Source organism: Acomys russatus, chromosome 12 (assembly GCF_903995435.1).
Source record: "Acomys russatus chromosome 12, mAcoRus1.1, whole genome shotgun sequence".
Classification (NCBI taxonomy): domain Eukaryota; kingdom Metazoa; phylum Chordata; class Mammalia; order Rodentia; family Muridae; genus Acomys; species Acomys russatus.
Genome location: NC_067148.1, coordinates 11,953,454 through 11,968,663, shown reverse-complemented (window position 1 = coordinate 11,968,663; position 15,210 = coordinate 11,953,454). Strand labels below are relative to the sequence as shown.

The following is a 15,210-nucleotide window of genomic DNA, read 5'->3' as shown; positions in this document are numbered from 1 at the left end:
ATACACTTTAATACAAGAGAAACCAGATCAAGGTTGAACTGATGGGATGGTGACTCTACGTACCTATTATCTTCCCTGCCCTTGGCAAGCGCGTTAGGGTAAGCTAGGCTGTTGGTGAAGAACATGTCATTAGGAAGTTACATTTGGATCAAGGCCTCCTATTTTTCATAAGAGGTAAATGAAAATGTTTATGTGGAAGTTATGAGGCAAGCTTTAGATTCCTGGGCAATCTAAGCCCGGGGGGGGGGGGGGGCTCCATGACACACCCTAAGGCCCTTCTAGAATGTCCACACCCAGAAGAAAACGAGGAGTCCATACTCAGCTTTTTAATGCTGCGACGTATCTAAAGCAACAGCCCCAATGTGTCAATGTTTACTTCTTTACTATTTATTACTAAAGTTCCCTAAACTTTCTTTAGGGACTCATTAGCAACCTCTGAAACACTGGTAGCATCAGAACAGCTTGTAGGGCAAAGACCACGGGCATCTTGGATTTCTGTGAGATGGCCAAGTTTCACTGGGTGAAACTCCAGTGATTTATACATACTTGAGTAACCTTTTGGGTTTTTTTTTTTCTATTTTTATACTTCACATAAATGTAGAAAGATACCTATGCAATAACATTCTTTTGTATCTTCTCTCAGCATCATGTCTGTAGGTAGTTCATTTTATAGCTATTGTTGGTTCTTCAGTTGCAACACAGTATTTAAGCACATCTTTGGATGAACTTGAATATATATTTCTCTAGAACACACACACGCATGTCAGGGCTGGGCTGGGGTGGGGTGGGGTGGAGAGGGAAGAAGTTTAAAAGATTCTAAGTGAAATCCTAAAGGAAATTAATTCCAATGTGTCCCTTGCCAGTCAATTTTAATACTAACTACTTCCTACATAGCTTTGAAGAAAGGTCATTTAATGTCCACATTTATCTTTCTGCAGACTTTAATATAAGTAAGCTATGGCATTATATACACCCTAACTTATTCTCTAAAGAAGTCTGGGATTCTCCAGTAGATTTTATCAAAGCTGTTTCTCCCCTTCTCCCTCTTCTCCCTCACAGAATGCATATTTTTACTTGAGAGTATTTTTCTTTTTGATAGAGCTAATATTGCATACAGCGAAAAAGAAATTTTTTCCAAATGTAAAATACTTTTGCATCCAAAGACTTTCAAGTTAACATGGATCAAGGCTGAAGTAAAAAAAAAAATATGTTAATCTGTGGCCAAATTAAAGAATGCAAGCACAAATAACAAAGATTAATTTTAAAAGGATTATACCGAACCTCCAAGTCTTCAGTGTTTTCATTGCTAGGGAGAACAGAATGAGTGTAGAAATGGGACCTAGCTGATAATGGCGTGCCACCAACAAAACGTGCCTGCCCATTTATCTCTGCCTCCTTAATGACAAACATACCACCTCACATCCTTTCCTGTGCCACAAACTTTCCACATACTGTTCCTATACCTATACTTTGTACATGTTAGCCTGTCAGAGGAACTTGGTGAAGTACATACTGCCATTCCTCCCAACTTATAAGAAGAAACTGAGGCAACGTGAGAGAAAGTAACGTAAGTTTCCACATCTGTGAACCAAGGCTGCCTCAGTCTGGCAAGATGTCTCGGTTTGGTTCCCAGCACCTATCCACATGGCAACTCATAACCGTGAGTGACACCAGGGAACCTCCTTATGGCCTCCCTGGGCAATGTACACACAGGTGCACACACATGCACACACGCAAGGCATTCATACACATATAAATAGATATTTTTTAAAAGCCATACCTCTTTGAACCTTAGACTGTGTGCTCTGCATTATGACCTACAAAGTGTTAGTTTCATTGCTGTTGATACTGTTATGGTTCTTTTGCTAACAATAGGTCTTCAGGGTTAGGGAATAGCATGTGAACCATGGGTGGGGGATCTACATACGTTTGTCCTGATTTATGAGAAAAATTGTGACGGTGACTGTAACTAAGCAACCCTCTAATTCCGGGAGAACTAATTACAAAATGAATTAAGGGATTCAGTGGGTACCCAAATTAGTCATTAGGGCTCGAAGATCTGGAGTTCTGGTCTAAATCCAGCTTTGGCACTTGTTTCCAAAATAAACCTGACCAGATAAGTACCACTGCTCACAATTAAAATGGATTTAGATGGCTTCTGTGTCCACACGGGAAAGACCTCTTCCTAATTGAGTTCGGACATCTCCTCAGTTACTGTGGGTTTCATTCCTCATCTTCACAGTCTCTTTGTAACTGCTGGCAACAGGATTATGCTAAGGGAGAAATCGCTCCAATCAGCGAGGCCTGCCATACAAGCATAAAAAGCTAAAGAGCAGAGCTTCTGAGCGGTAATTAGAAAATTCCTTAAGTGTGCTCATGTGGCATATGTTTTAGACAACTACCAACTGGCAGCGCTGGTTCCAGAAGGGACGTCTAATGTCACTGTTCTGGGGTAAACAGTCAGGAGAAGAAGTGTTCCAACATGCGATTAGAACAATCTTTCCAGGCCTAAGCACTTCTAATATGATCAGTGGCAGACAGCTGGGGGCCTCGCATCCTCCTGGCAAAAATCTGATCAGAACTGTTTGCAACTGGTACATCTTTCCATCAAGCTGTTGCCTCCCAGCGGAATAATCAGAGTTTCTGATTATTTGGTGTACGTTCCAAGGAAACAGGAATTGACTGTGTCCATGCTTGTCTGATGAGGAGAAGGCTGACAGAATGTGCATTATAACTCTTCAACTGCCTAAGCAAAAAACAACCGAGGGGGAGGGGAGAAGGAGGAGGAAGAGGAAGGAGGAAGGGGGTTTGTGCTCGCTCATGCACGTACCATGCTCACACACACTGTACATACATATGGACACAGAGACAGTCCACCCAGTTTTCACTATAATGATTCTCTTTCATGGTGACTCAAGCACAGGGAAGCCAAACATCCCAATCCATGCATGGATTATGACTAATTCCCACCAGAGTCAATGGCTCTTTTCAGAGCCACAGTCATCTTACAGAAGTTCCAGGTTGAGGGAAAAAAAAAAAAGAATAAAGTTTAAACACTAATAGAAAAACTAGGAGGCACCTACGTTTGGCTCACTGGACTGTGTCAACTTGGAATTTTGATTTTTTCTTTTAAATTTCAAGACCAAAAATCTTTCCACGTGGAATACAGACTGTTGAAGAAGTTTGGAGAATGAATGATGACCCTGAAACAACAGCCTTACTTTCCACAAAGGCTTCTGTTGTTTGTTTGTTGGAGGCACGGTTTCACTCTGTAGCCCTGGATGGCCTTGATCTCACAAGAGATCCATCCACCTACCTCTGCATCTGAAGAACTCAGGGTAAGGGTGTGCACCACCACGCCTGGCAACAGGTTAGCATTTTATTGGATGCGGGCTTCCTTCACATAGATGAGCTAGCCAAGAGCTCTGATGATGACGGTGATTGTCTATCTCAGGTGACATCAGATACACTCAGAGTGGTTGTGGCTACAGACTATCCATACACCAGAAAGGAGGAAACTAGGACTCAGAAAAGGAAGTCAAAGTAAGACCATGCAATTATTGGTCAGCTGATGCTGGAGGCAAGGCCGGGCTGCCTAAGTCCTGAGCCCAGATCTTTCTGCTCCAGTTCCATGCTGACGGAGGACTACAAATGAGTGTCCGACTCCTAGCCGCATGCAGGGATGTTTATAAAAGACCATGTTTTCTTTTTTGTTTTGTGGCACTCCAAAGCACTTTACAGGATGCTATTCTAACAATAACCATAGAAACACTGATAAGTTTGGAAGGGGGATGTGGGTGTGAGGGGCGTGATAGAGGGTATGGGGAGCGTGAGTGGATCAGAAGTGGCTCAGATCCCTCTGCCACGTGGCCCCGACTGGACTGCCTCAGTTCTCACCCTTTAATGACAACTCTAGCCTGAAACCTTAAGAAGCAGCTGAGACCCTCCGAAACTGTGACTGAGGTCTCTGGGAGTCAGCTGCAAGTAAAGGGATACGTCATCCACAAAGACAGAAGATGTCACAGAGACAGAGGGGCCCATCTCTGCTTACCTGGGAATCCACAGAGATGTTTCGGAAAGCAGCCTGGGGTCTGGAGGATCCTAGGGAGAGAAATAATTTGGAAGGTCAGAGTGCTTGAAATTCCACTAGCAACACCGCCGCCCACTCCCCATCATACTCGCTCCTTATCACAGAGTCTTGAGTTTGGCAGATAATGAGCTGGTCCTCACACATGACTTTATTCTACCTTGGGCAGGCAGGGTAAGCTGAGTCTCTGTTTACCCAGCAGTAAGCTGGGGATAAGAACAGCGTTCCCACCAAACTACACTGGAATGTGGTATACTAGGCACAACAGGTGACAGTGGTGACAAACAGGACCCAGAAAGTGGTCACATAGTGTTTGCCTAACTAATTAAAAATAAATGTTTGCTATTGTTTTATTGTATATTATTATCTCCTGCCAGGCTTAGCCTACAATGTACAACTCCACGGAAGTCACCACTCAGCCAGTTACTACTTAGACACAGAGGTGGGTGCCAACTTTATAAATCCACCAGCCACTCATTCACATACTCCCGCCAAACATTTCTGCATTTCTTAGTAACTAAAACACGCTGTAGGGGTTCAAATGCTTAGGTCACAGATCCCACAGAGTCATACGGTCAACTTTCATGAGACCACTGGAGAACAAGAGGGAGGGATGTGCCTGGAAGGATAAAACAAGAGTGTGGGGGAATAGAGAAGGGACTATGGGAGGGACAACTAACACTAAGGGCCATTTGAGGGGTGGCAGAAGAGTCTTAATATATACATGAAAGAAATCTAAATTAGAATCGCCAGTGCCCTAACTAGACATCTCTTGCCAAAAGAAACCGCCAGTGCTGGGAATGGGTTACATCTAGTTGAGCTGTTGGCCAGAGAGGCCCCATGGAACCCCTAAACATCCCAGGCTATCACCAAGGTTATTGGCTGCTCCCCACAAGCTGATGGAAAAGACCTGATTGCTGAAGATGGCACCTGCATAACTCACTGAGCACGGAGAAGACAAGCCGGTGCTTACCTAGAGCCTTCTTCGCCCCCACTGACCGGCGTTCTCTGTACTGGAAGGCCCTCCGTGTGCTACCTGAGGAGAAAGGTAAACACCAACCCAGCCACAATCCTGCCATCTATAACGATCTATAAAGTATGCTAGTGCAATAGTGGCACAAAAGCGGTGGGAGTAACCAACCACTATCTGACTGGAACTAAGGCTCACTCACTCCATGAGATGGAACCTATGCCTGATACTGCTCATTTGTCCAAGAAGCTGAGATTAGATAGGCCACAGACTTAGGGGAAATCAAATACTACTGTTCTGCTAAAGGAATGTAGCAATGACTCCTAATTGCATTCTGCTATACTCAAAGATCAGTGTCTTGCTCAGCCATCACCAGAGAAGCTTCTTCCACAGTAGATGGGAACAAATACAGAGACCCACACCTAGGCAATGGGCAGAGAGTCAGAAGGCCTTGGAAAATGGGATATCATCACCTAATTCTCCCTTCAGGTCTCAGGGAACTATGTGGAAGAGGAGGTAGAAAGACTGTAAGAGTGACTGGATGGATGGATGGATGGATGGATGGATAGAAGACACCAAGGGAACAAGTTCTTCCAAACACAAGAGGACTGACGCACATATGAACACAACACAGACCCTGGCAGCACGCACAGGTCTAAACCAGATCGGGTCCCCGAAAGAACTGGAGTTAGCACAGGATGCACAAAGACCGCGTTCTTGACACAAAGGAGATTTTCCCCCAGAGGGATGAAGGGCAAGAAATAAGAGAAAAAGCCAGGAGACAGAGGATGAGAGAGAAGGGGAAAGGAACAAGGGAGAGAGAGGGGGAGGACAGAATATTTGCTCCGGGTGGGGGGTGGGGGAGAAAGGACTGCCTCTGGACAGAGGGGAGACAGACGTGGCCCACAGGCACATGGCATTTTATAAAGAGAAAGGAGAAAACACTGTGTTAGGGTGAGGTGTTTCATTTTGGTTGGACATGTTAAATAAATGAGCCAAAATGGGGCTTTTGGTTACTAGATTTCAATAGGTTGATACCTGGACCTTGGTGGTCAGCCTCAAGAGGAGGAAGTGGCCAAATAAAGAAAGAGAACCTTTGGTAGCTAGATTTATGAATGCAATCTAATGGTTTTGCAGCAAGGGACAGGAGGTAAAAGGCAACACCTGTTGCCACCATTTTTGCCATGCTCAGACCTGCTACAGGATGAAGGTACGCGTTCCCATCCCTAACCCACATGCTACCTCCAATCAAAAATTAGTATTCTCCAATAGCATCTCAGCAGGCACACACACCACACTTAAGGGCCGGCCCCATGCTCCCCAGTGGATGGCCAACACAAAACAAACTCAACGGAGGCTTTGGAGGCTTTTCTTTCACAGTGCTTTGCCTGGGCAATTTTTCCCTTTATATATTTGCTTAGATATTAAGATTTCCCATATTGTTTTTAGAGGTTATCTATGTGTGTGTGAATGTGTGTCTCAGCACTAGAATATGTTTATTATGCTTTTTCTTTGGCTCTTTTTTCCCTGTTTATTTTCTCCTATTCTGATGATGGCGATGATGATGATTATTTTAGATGCCTAGTTGTATTTCAATGAGAAAGAGAGAGAAAGGCTTTGGATTTGGGTGGGTTGAGAAATGAGGAGGATCTGGGAAGAGTTGGAGGGGCATTTAATCAGAATATATTTCATGAAAAAATATATTTTTAATTAAAAAAAAAAGAAATGAGATGGCCTGCCTGGCTATGATACCACTTCTCCACCTCCATTAACATCTCTGGGTTTCATATTTAAATGAGAAGACTGACCTGGACACCCTGAGATCCTATCTACCACTTTTTCCCCCCAATCTTTTCTCCCAACGATCTAGCTTCTGAGAGGGAATGCAATGCTTCAGTGGCACAAGCCAAGGTTATTAACATAAAACACAACCCACATTTCAGAAGTAGCCCCATGAGCAGGGTCAATTCTTGGCCCAGGAAACACTGGCAACCAGAAGACAAGGGAAGAGTGCAGCCCAGAGGATGGGCATGCTTGCCTACTCCGCCCCAGCCTGAACCCTGGTAGTGGCTCCAAAGAATTCAACACCAGTCTGAAAGCCAGAGCCCCAGGTGCCCAGCAGTTGGTGGATAAGGCAAGTTGTCTGATGGGGTAGATACGAATGCCTGTTCAAAAGTAAAGCAGAAAACAGCCAACTAATGAGATGCCTGGGTCATACGTTAGGCGAGAACTCTGCGCTTGCATGAGTGTGCATGTGTGTGTGTGTGTGTGTGTGTGTGTGAGAGAGAGAGAGAGAGAGAGAGAGAGAGAGAGAGAGAGAGAGAGAGAGAGATATCTTTGGGAAACATTTACTTCAACATAAGATGCTGCTGGCTTTATTTACAGATCAGTTCATCACACTTAGATCCATTTGCTTTCACAAAAACCCCTTGGAGGGGAATAATTCAGTGTGTATAATACTGCCATTAAATAGGAATTGATTTCAAAATATGCTTTTCAAAGTTTTGACAAAAGCAATTTTCTGATTTTCTTTATGTCCCACCAAAGGCAAACACTGTGGTGTTGACAATGTAATAAATGAGTTGTCAAATAAGATATTAAACATTTATGGATTTAATTTTTAATAAAGGCTTTTAAATACACCCCAAAATATCCATCAATATTTGACACAAGGAGGAGCATTTTGGTAAATTCAATCCCCTACTTCAACCGAACTTGGCACAAGGTATTTATGGTTCTTTGGCCCGACAAGGTGGTATTCCTAGTGGGAGTGTTAGCAGCTACAGCATAGACACCTAGAAGGCAGAAAATGGTCGCACATGCTATGGGTTATTTTGCTAGGCTATGAGGAAGGGATACCACTGCCTTTGTAGTTTCCAGTCCCATGCCTCAGGATCATTAACAGACTCTGAAAGGGACTTATCTGATGCAATAGCAATACTGTTGATTTCATGTGTCAGCCTCGAAGACAGCCCTCCTGCGCTACAGGACTCATTTAGACATATAAATTATAGCTTTCTTAAGCCTGGAAAGAAGAAAAAAAGATGAAATTTGGTAGTGGTTATCCCTAGGGTGCAGGATTATAGGTAATTGTTTCCTTCTCTATAATTTGCTTTCTAAACTTTCTATAATGAGTGCGTATGACTTTAACAATTTGAAAAAAAAACTTTCTTCAGTCTCATATATTATTAAAAACAATCTCATGCAGTAAGAAGTGAAAAGGCTTTAGAATGAAACACACTTGGGTCCAAATCCCACCTTGTTTCATTCTGACCTCAATGGCCTTTAAGAAGTTACTCAGAAGCTCTAGTCTGGCACACACCAGCACAATGAGAAGAATATGCAAGCCGCGGGGCGGCGGGGGGGGGGGGGGGGGGGGCGGAGGAGGGCACGTGGACAATACGTAGACTTTCCCGATACTGAACAGTAAGTCCGTATGTTGGCGTCTGTAAACCGATGCCGTGACCCAACTGTTTATAGAAAGGCTGTGAGTCAGACCAGGTGATTTTTCAGAAATTCTCTGACAGTTATAAATCCAGAAGAAAGCCGAGCAGTGGTGGTGCACACCTTGAATCCCAGCAGGAGGGAGGCGGAGGCAGGTGGATCTCTGTGAGTTCAAGGCCAGCCTGGTCTACAGAGCGAGTCCAGGACAGCCAAGGCTACACAGAGAGACCTTGTCTCGAACAAACAAACAAACCAGCCCAGAAGAGAAAGTAGGGCTTCCCCTCCTTACTGTCCCACATCCCTTTCCATTGCAAGCACTAGATTCCGACAAGACAGGACTCTATGGTCATCTGAACCAACTCCAAAAGCTCTTTTGGGGAGCTGCTTCTGTCTGCATGAGATGGCAGTTAACGCAGAGACTCAGAACTGCTCAATGCGCTGAGATAACCAACAGCCGCTGCTGCCTCATCCCCTCCAACCAAAGCTCAGTGAACATGGCGGAAGAGGAGATAAAAAGAATGTAAGTGCTAGAAGAGAGGCAAGAACGTTGTGAGACCCCAACTTCTGGGTGTGACCAAGGCTCTTGCACCCAGCAGCCCTCAGGAGCAGTGGCTGCCTGCACAAGGCCTCCCAAGCTTGGCCCACCAACATTCATGGATTCGGGGGAGTGCATGAAGCCCCAAACTTTCCTAAGGAAACCTAGGCAGTTAATGGTTGCTGGAATGTGTGGATCCTATTCCCTGGTTGTACCAACTTTGGTAAGTCACTGTTGGTCAAGTGGGAAAAAAAAAAGCAAACAAAAGCAAAACCCACAAGTGACCCTAAATTCAACTCAGTGGGGCACACACAATTAGACATGGAAGCCGGGAGGGAATTTATCTGCAAGAAGTGGTCGGGGGGGGGGGGGGGGGAGGAGCGGAAGAAAAACTAATGGCGAGGGGGAATATAATCAAAGTGATTATACGCATGTACGAAATTGTGAGAAAAAAAATTTCAATTTGAAAAGTTAAAACCACAAGGAAGAAGTCCTCAGAGTGGGAAAGGAGTTGGACAACACTGCTGTGGTGTGAAAAACACCACAGTGACTGCAGTCCAAGTCTTCACTTAGTATTTTCTTACAATTAGTATGAGCAAAATGAATTACAGATTGCCTAAATGAGGAGGAAGAAACGGGGTTATAATTCTCTGGCATTCTTCTTAAATTATATGTTGACACTGCCATCCCTTGTACCGGAAGACAGGTTAGTCAGCCAGGCTCATGGTAAAATACGTCAACACGGCAAAATACAGTGGGTGGGGTTGTTGCCTTTGGGTGTGTGCTGCTGTTCATTATAGCAAGAGATGCTGGCTTACCTTGCTTTAATATACAGATTACTTGTTGACATGCAGAGATGAAAAAATATCAAAACCATGAGGAGTTTGAGACCCAGGTCAAATCCTGTCCTGGCTCACTCTGAGGGGCTGCCCAAAGCCTTATGCTACCCTACAGTTTTGCATGATGGATGCTCAGGAGCCTGAGTCACAGTCAGTAAGCAGCAGGATTTTCATCATAACTGGGATTAGCTCCATTACGGAGCATTGGCATAGAGTTTCATGTAGTGTAATTTATTGTGGAAAGTACAGCAGGGAAAAAGGAAGCTACAAATTTGACCTCCCAACTCTCTCAACTCTGAGTTACATCTTGCCCTCTACAAAAGTATGCTTGCTTCTTTTTCAGCAGCTGCTTCCCTCCACCCTGCCCCCCCACCCTGCCCCCCCACCCCTCACCCCAGTCTTTAACCAGGCCCCTTACAGTGCAGGCAGTCAAGAGGAAGTAGGTGCTAAAGAAATGAAATGGGACCAAGCTTTGGAACCAAAGCGGAGGAGGGGATTTCATGATAGTTTCCTGTGTGGAGGGAAATATAAAACTCAGAATCTGATTCAAAATGAGAACAGCAAGCAGGGTCAGGTGCCACCGAGCATGCTCAGGAAGTCCTGGCTCCAGTGAGCCTTTAAAAATATCTGGCTCCACCAGGCATGGTGGCGCATGCCTGTAAACCCAGCATTCGGGAGGCAGCGGCAGGTGTACCTCTGTGAGTTCGAGGCCAGGCTGGTTGGGGCAGATGATGCGACCCACAGCTGCGGCCAGACTCTGGGGTGAGCACGGAGAGTTGTATAGATGGATGAACTGGGAGAGTTCAGGAGCCCCACAGGGAAACCGTCAAGGCCAGCGGATCTGGACCCGGGGGTCTAGACAAATTGATGCACCAACTGAGGACAATGTTCCGATATAGCCAATGGACAGCTCACTCTCCAATGTTTGGGGAGGCAACTGGGACTGCCTGTGACATGAACTCTGGTGCCCGTCATTTGATCACTTCCTCTTTGCGGGGAGGCCCTGCAGGCACGCAGAGGAAGGGGATACAGGCTATCCAGATGAGACCTGATAGGCTGCGGTCAGATGGTGGGAGGGCAAGAGGGAGGGTGGGAACGGGAAGATACAAGTGAGGGGGTAACAATCTAGATGAAATATAAATAAATTATAAGAAATGTTTTAAAAATGAAAAAAAAAAAAGCAAGTCAAAAACAGCCAAGGCTACACAGAGAAACTCTCTCTCATTAAAAAAAAAAAACAAAAAAACAAAACAAAAAAAACCCCTCTGGCTCCCACCCCAGAGGGCCCCCACAGATACATTTGAGCCATGAAATATCGACAGCATCTTCCCAAGCCCAATCAGGGGTGGCCAGTGAACAGAACCTGTCCTGGACGCGCAAGGCAGGGAAAGAAGTGAGGTGGGGTTTCTGTGCCTGGCATATGTAAGATGAAGGCGAGGACGGAGAGATTTCACACAGGTCCACAGGTCTGCCTTTCCTGGTGTCAAACTTCTAACTTCTTGGTCTCTTTTTCCGTTCCCCAGCAGCATGAGTACTTGAATAATTAAAGCCTCTTGCAGTTTTCTACAATGCAATCTTATCAGAATATTTCTTTACTTTTTTTTCTTCTTTCTCTTTTCCTTTGAGCCTTTTTCTTGAGAGCTAAAACTCATATCAACTATGTCAGCTTTGCTTCTATTTCAGATCAACACACTAGATCCAGATGCCAGTGATTTACAATTGAGATGGAGTCTTGCAGTGTAGCCCTGGCTGGCCTGGAACCTCCCATGTAGCCCTGGCTGGCCTCCAACCCATGTGTGCTCTTACCGACTCTGCATCCTGAGTTCTGGGATTGTAGGTGTGTGTCACCACACCCACCTTAAATGTCTATGGTTATAAAGGATTTTAATACGGTCCAAAAACTACCCTCTTATAACATTGGGGTCCCTTGCTCCTCAGAGGAATGCACCTCAGGAATAAGCATCCAAGTTTTGGGAGAATCTAAGCTAGACAACAGGAGGCATCAGAACAGATAATAGGCCTGTGCCTTTATCATCCAACAAGGTAGCCACGTTGGATGTGTAGCCATGTCTGTGGGGCTAGCCTTAGGAGAGGTACCTGTTGCACACATCTTAAAAAGCAAAGCCACTGTTCATCTAAAAACATTTAAAACTGACTCCTCCTCAACGGGGGATGTTCTACGTCCATTAACTAATAACTAAGAAAACAAAGCATGAAAGAACTCCTGAGTTGGACAAATGGTCCCTTCAATATATTTGATTTTCAAATGATCTGTGACTTTGTAATCCCATTATCTTTCCTGGAGACTGGAGGGCCTGGGACACATGAAAGGGTGGCTTTTGTCCAGTTGACTAAGTGACAGGTCCTATCTTTAGGCAAGAACTAAAGTGTGACGGGCTGGGTGAATGCCGAACTATCAACAGTCCAAGTTTGTAGAGGACTTCTGTCGAGATCCAAAACCTTCCTGTGCCCAGGGACTCTGAAGACAGTGCTCCTCCTTTCCAAGGTGAGGATGGAGGAAACAGGGCAATCACAAGACCAAAGTACATAAGCTCAAGAGGCGTGAGCCACCCCCCCCCCCCCGCAAGAACTCAACAAGCTAGCTGTCCCGACTAGATAGTAATTGGCTATAAACCCGAGAGCAAAGCATCTCTCATACATGAAAGATAACAACTAGAGGTTCTCTCTGAGCCGTTTTACTGGGAATTGGAATCTACAAAATGACAAACCACGATCACCCTATTAAAGGGTGACTTCAATTGCCCCTTTGTTGTAAGGAGCCGTGTGAGGTACTGACTGGTAACACCTGGGCCTTCTTCGTCATATTAATTATCCGCTTTTCCTACAAGATTGGCGGCCACCCTGCAAGCTGTGAGTCAGATCTGAGAGCCGCCAAGATAAATGTTCCAAAAGCTGGCTTCTTAAAGACGACCTGGCAGCTCACCAAACAGTTCTTGGGCAGGGAGAATACCCTAATACACTTAAATTTTCTCTGACTCTGGACAGATACCCAGAGTGTTATCAAATCCCCTTCTAGATCTTATGGTTAAGGCCGAAGATTTTTTTTTTCTCGCGCTACCAAACAAGCAAGTAGAGAAATGTACAGTTTCTTTTGACAGTATCAATTATTCTGAGTGTTCTTACGGCTTAATTCCTAAGCTGATTTTTGTGAAACACTCTGATTTCTGGGGAGATAAGTGATTCTGGCCTGGTCCATACAATAAAACAAAGGAGGGTTTTGTCGTATCGACTAAATGGATGTCTTCTTCTGCGCGGAACTGCTTTCATCAAGTAATCATACCAATGCTGCTTTCCTTTGACTTAACGCCGTATTTTAATGAGGCTCCATTCCAAGACATATAAGAACATGCGCGCACAAGAGGAACTATACTGAGGAAGCCAAGAGTTCCAGCCAAGTGTCCTATCTTTTACGTGGCACCCAGTGACATTTTGTAGAAAGCACAATGGTGACTATTCATGCTGCTGGCCTCAAAGAGACAGGCATGATTGCATGCCAGAATGGAAAAGGCTTGCGCTTCCAAAGCCGACGCTGCCTCTTCTCCACCTCCACTAGCTGTCTGTGACTCCAGGCAAGAGACTCACTGCCCTCAGACTTTCCTCCTCTGAAAATTAGGGGTGACAAATCTATACCTCAAAGGGACTGTGCAATGGTGAGAGGAGAGAACTCTGCTGTAAAGAACACACAGCATATCATCTGACATGTTGGTAAACATTTCAAAATTCTTGAATCTTATCTCTTTCCATTAAAAAAAAAATGCCGTTAGCAACACACACACACACACACACACACACACACACACACACACACACACATACACACACACGAATAATGTTTGGGATATTAACAATGGTGTTCTTTGGGATGGCAAAGAACCAGAAATGAGCGAACTACAGGGAAATGATAATATCAACTGTATTCATATATTGAAATTTATGCAATCACTCTATAGTGTTTTCAAATATTTTCTGACAGGGAAAATTTGACCCTAGAATTCAAGTGAATAAAGCAAGAAAAAGAGCCTATCTAATGACTATAGCTCACACTGCACAGCACAGGCTGTAACCAAACACCACACTCTCAGTAATTCTAGTTACAGACATGCACCGTGACCAGCCCATTTCACAGATGGGTAAATGGAGATTTGGAGAGTTCTGGCATTAGAGTCATTTTGTAATAAAAATTAGCGTATCTAGGACTAGCAGTTCAAAGGGACAGAACAGAAACATTTGCGGGGGGCGGGGGGAGGTGTTGCAAGAAACTGAAGCCAGGAAACCGACCCCCCAGTTACACTCTTAGGATGCGTCGCGCTTCTACCTGCTATTCTACGTCTGCACTAACCTTCTGTGTCCTGTACAAGGCTCACTTTAGAACATGTGCATGCCACGCACTGTCATGACCACCCCTAAATGCAGATCTGGGAGAAAAACACACCGAAGTTCACCAGTGACAGTCCCCTCGGGGTAAACCTGAAGTCGTGTTTTAACCTGTTGGGGACCATTTCTGTGTCTTCTAAAGCGACCTTTTAACGAGGCAATAGTTCACACCTCGACCACGTGGGTTTGAGTTTCTTATGACTTGTAACCTTGCACGCATTCCCACATCTAGTTCAAGGCAAAAAGGAACGCATAGAGAAAGCACATTGTGCACAAACGCTACAAAGCAGTAACGAAGGCCCTGTGTGCTGCTGGAAAGATATTTGACATTAATCTAAAAAGCCCCCACTCTTTTTTTGTTTGTTTGTTTCGAAATGAAGGAGGATAGAAGACTTTGCAAATAGAACAGACTATTCTGCTTGGAGAAACCACATCCATAATTGACACCTAGCCATCAACACATTCTCTGTCGGAACCATGCTACTGATAGTGTCGTGGAGCATGTCTGTAGGTGCCAGCGTACTGTTTGGACATGTCTCAGCCTGGTCCTCTCTCTCCTAGGAGGTGTGAACAAAACAACATGTTGGAGAGACAGGGAGAAATTTCCTGCCACTTCAGCGATTTGTTTTAAGAACATGATTCTATAAGAATGGGCTGAACAATGTGCTAAAAAGCAATTTTCAGGTTTTTTTTCCAAAATGTAACCTAAAACCAACTCTAACTGCACTGGGCTAAGACTTTCCCTGGCCTTACCCTCTTTAACAACAAAGTAAATGTGAGATAATCGCACTAGTTTTTATTTAAAAAAAAAAAACTAACAAAATTCTCATGCTGAAGTCTCTTGCAGAAAGAAACAGACTCCAGCTGTTTAGAGCTGAGGCAGGGGAGTGCCCCAGTGACACAGTGCTTGCCAGTATATCGAGGGCCCTGGTTCCATCTC

General features: G+C 44.7%; 1 protein-coding gene across 1 annotated transcript in view; it reads right to left on the bottom strand.

The window, feature by feature from the left end:
- Spats2l (spermatogenesis associated serine rich 2 like) overlaps positions 1–15,210 on the bottom strand; it is a 176,814-nt gene that overhangs the window by 146,397 nt on the left and 15,207 nt on the right. The window contains exon 2 of the mRNA XM_051153842.1: positions 4,052–4,101. The gene's annotated coding sequence lies outside the window, so the exon portion shown is untranslated. The remainder of the gene's footprint in view (positions 1–4,051; positions 4,102–15,210) is intronic.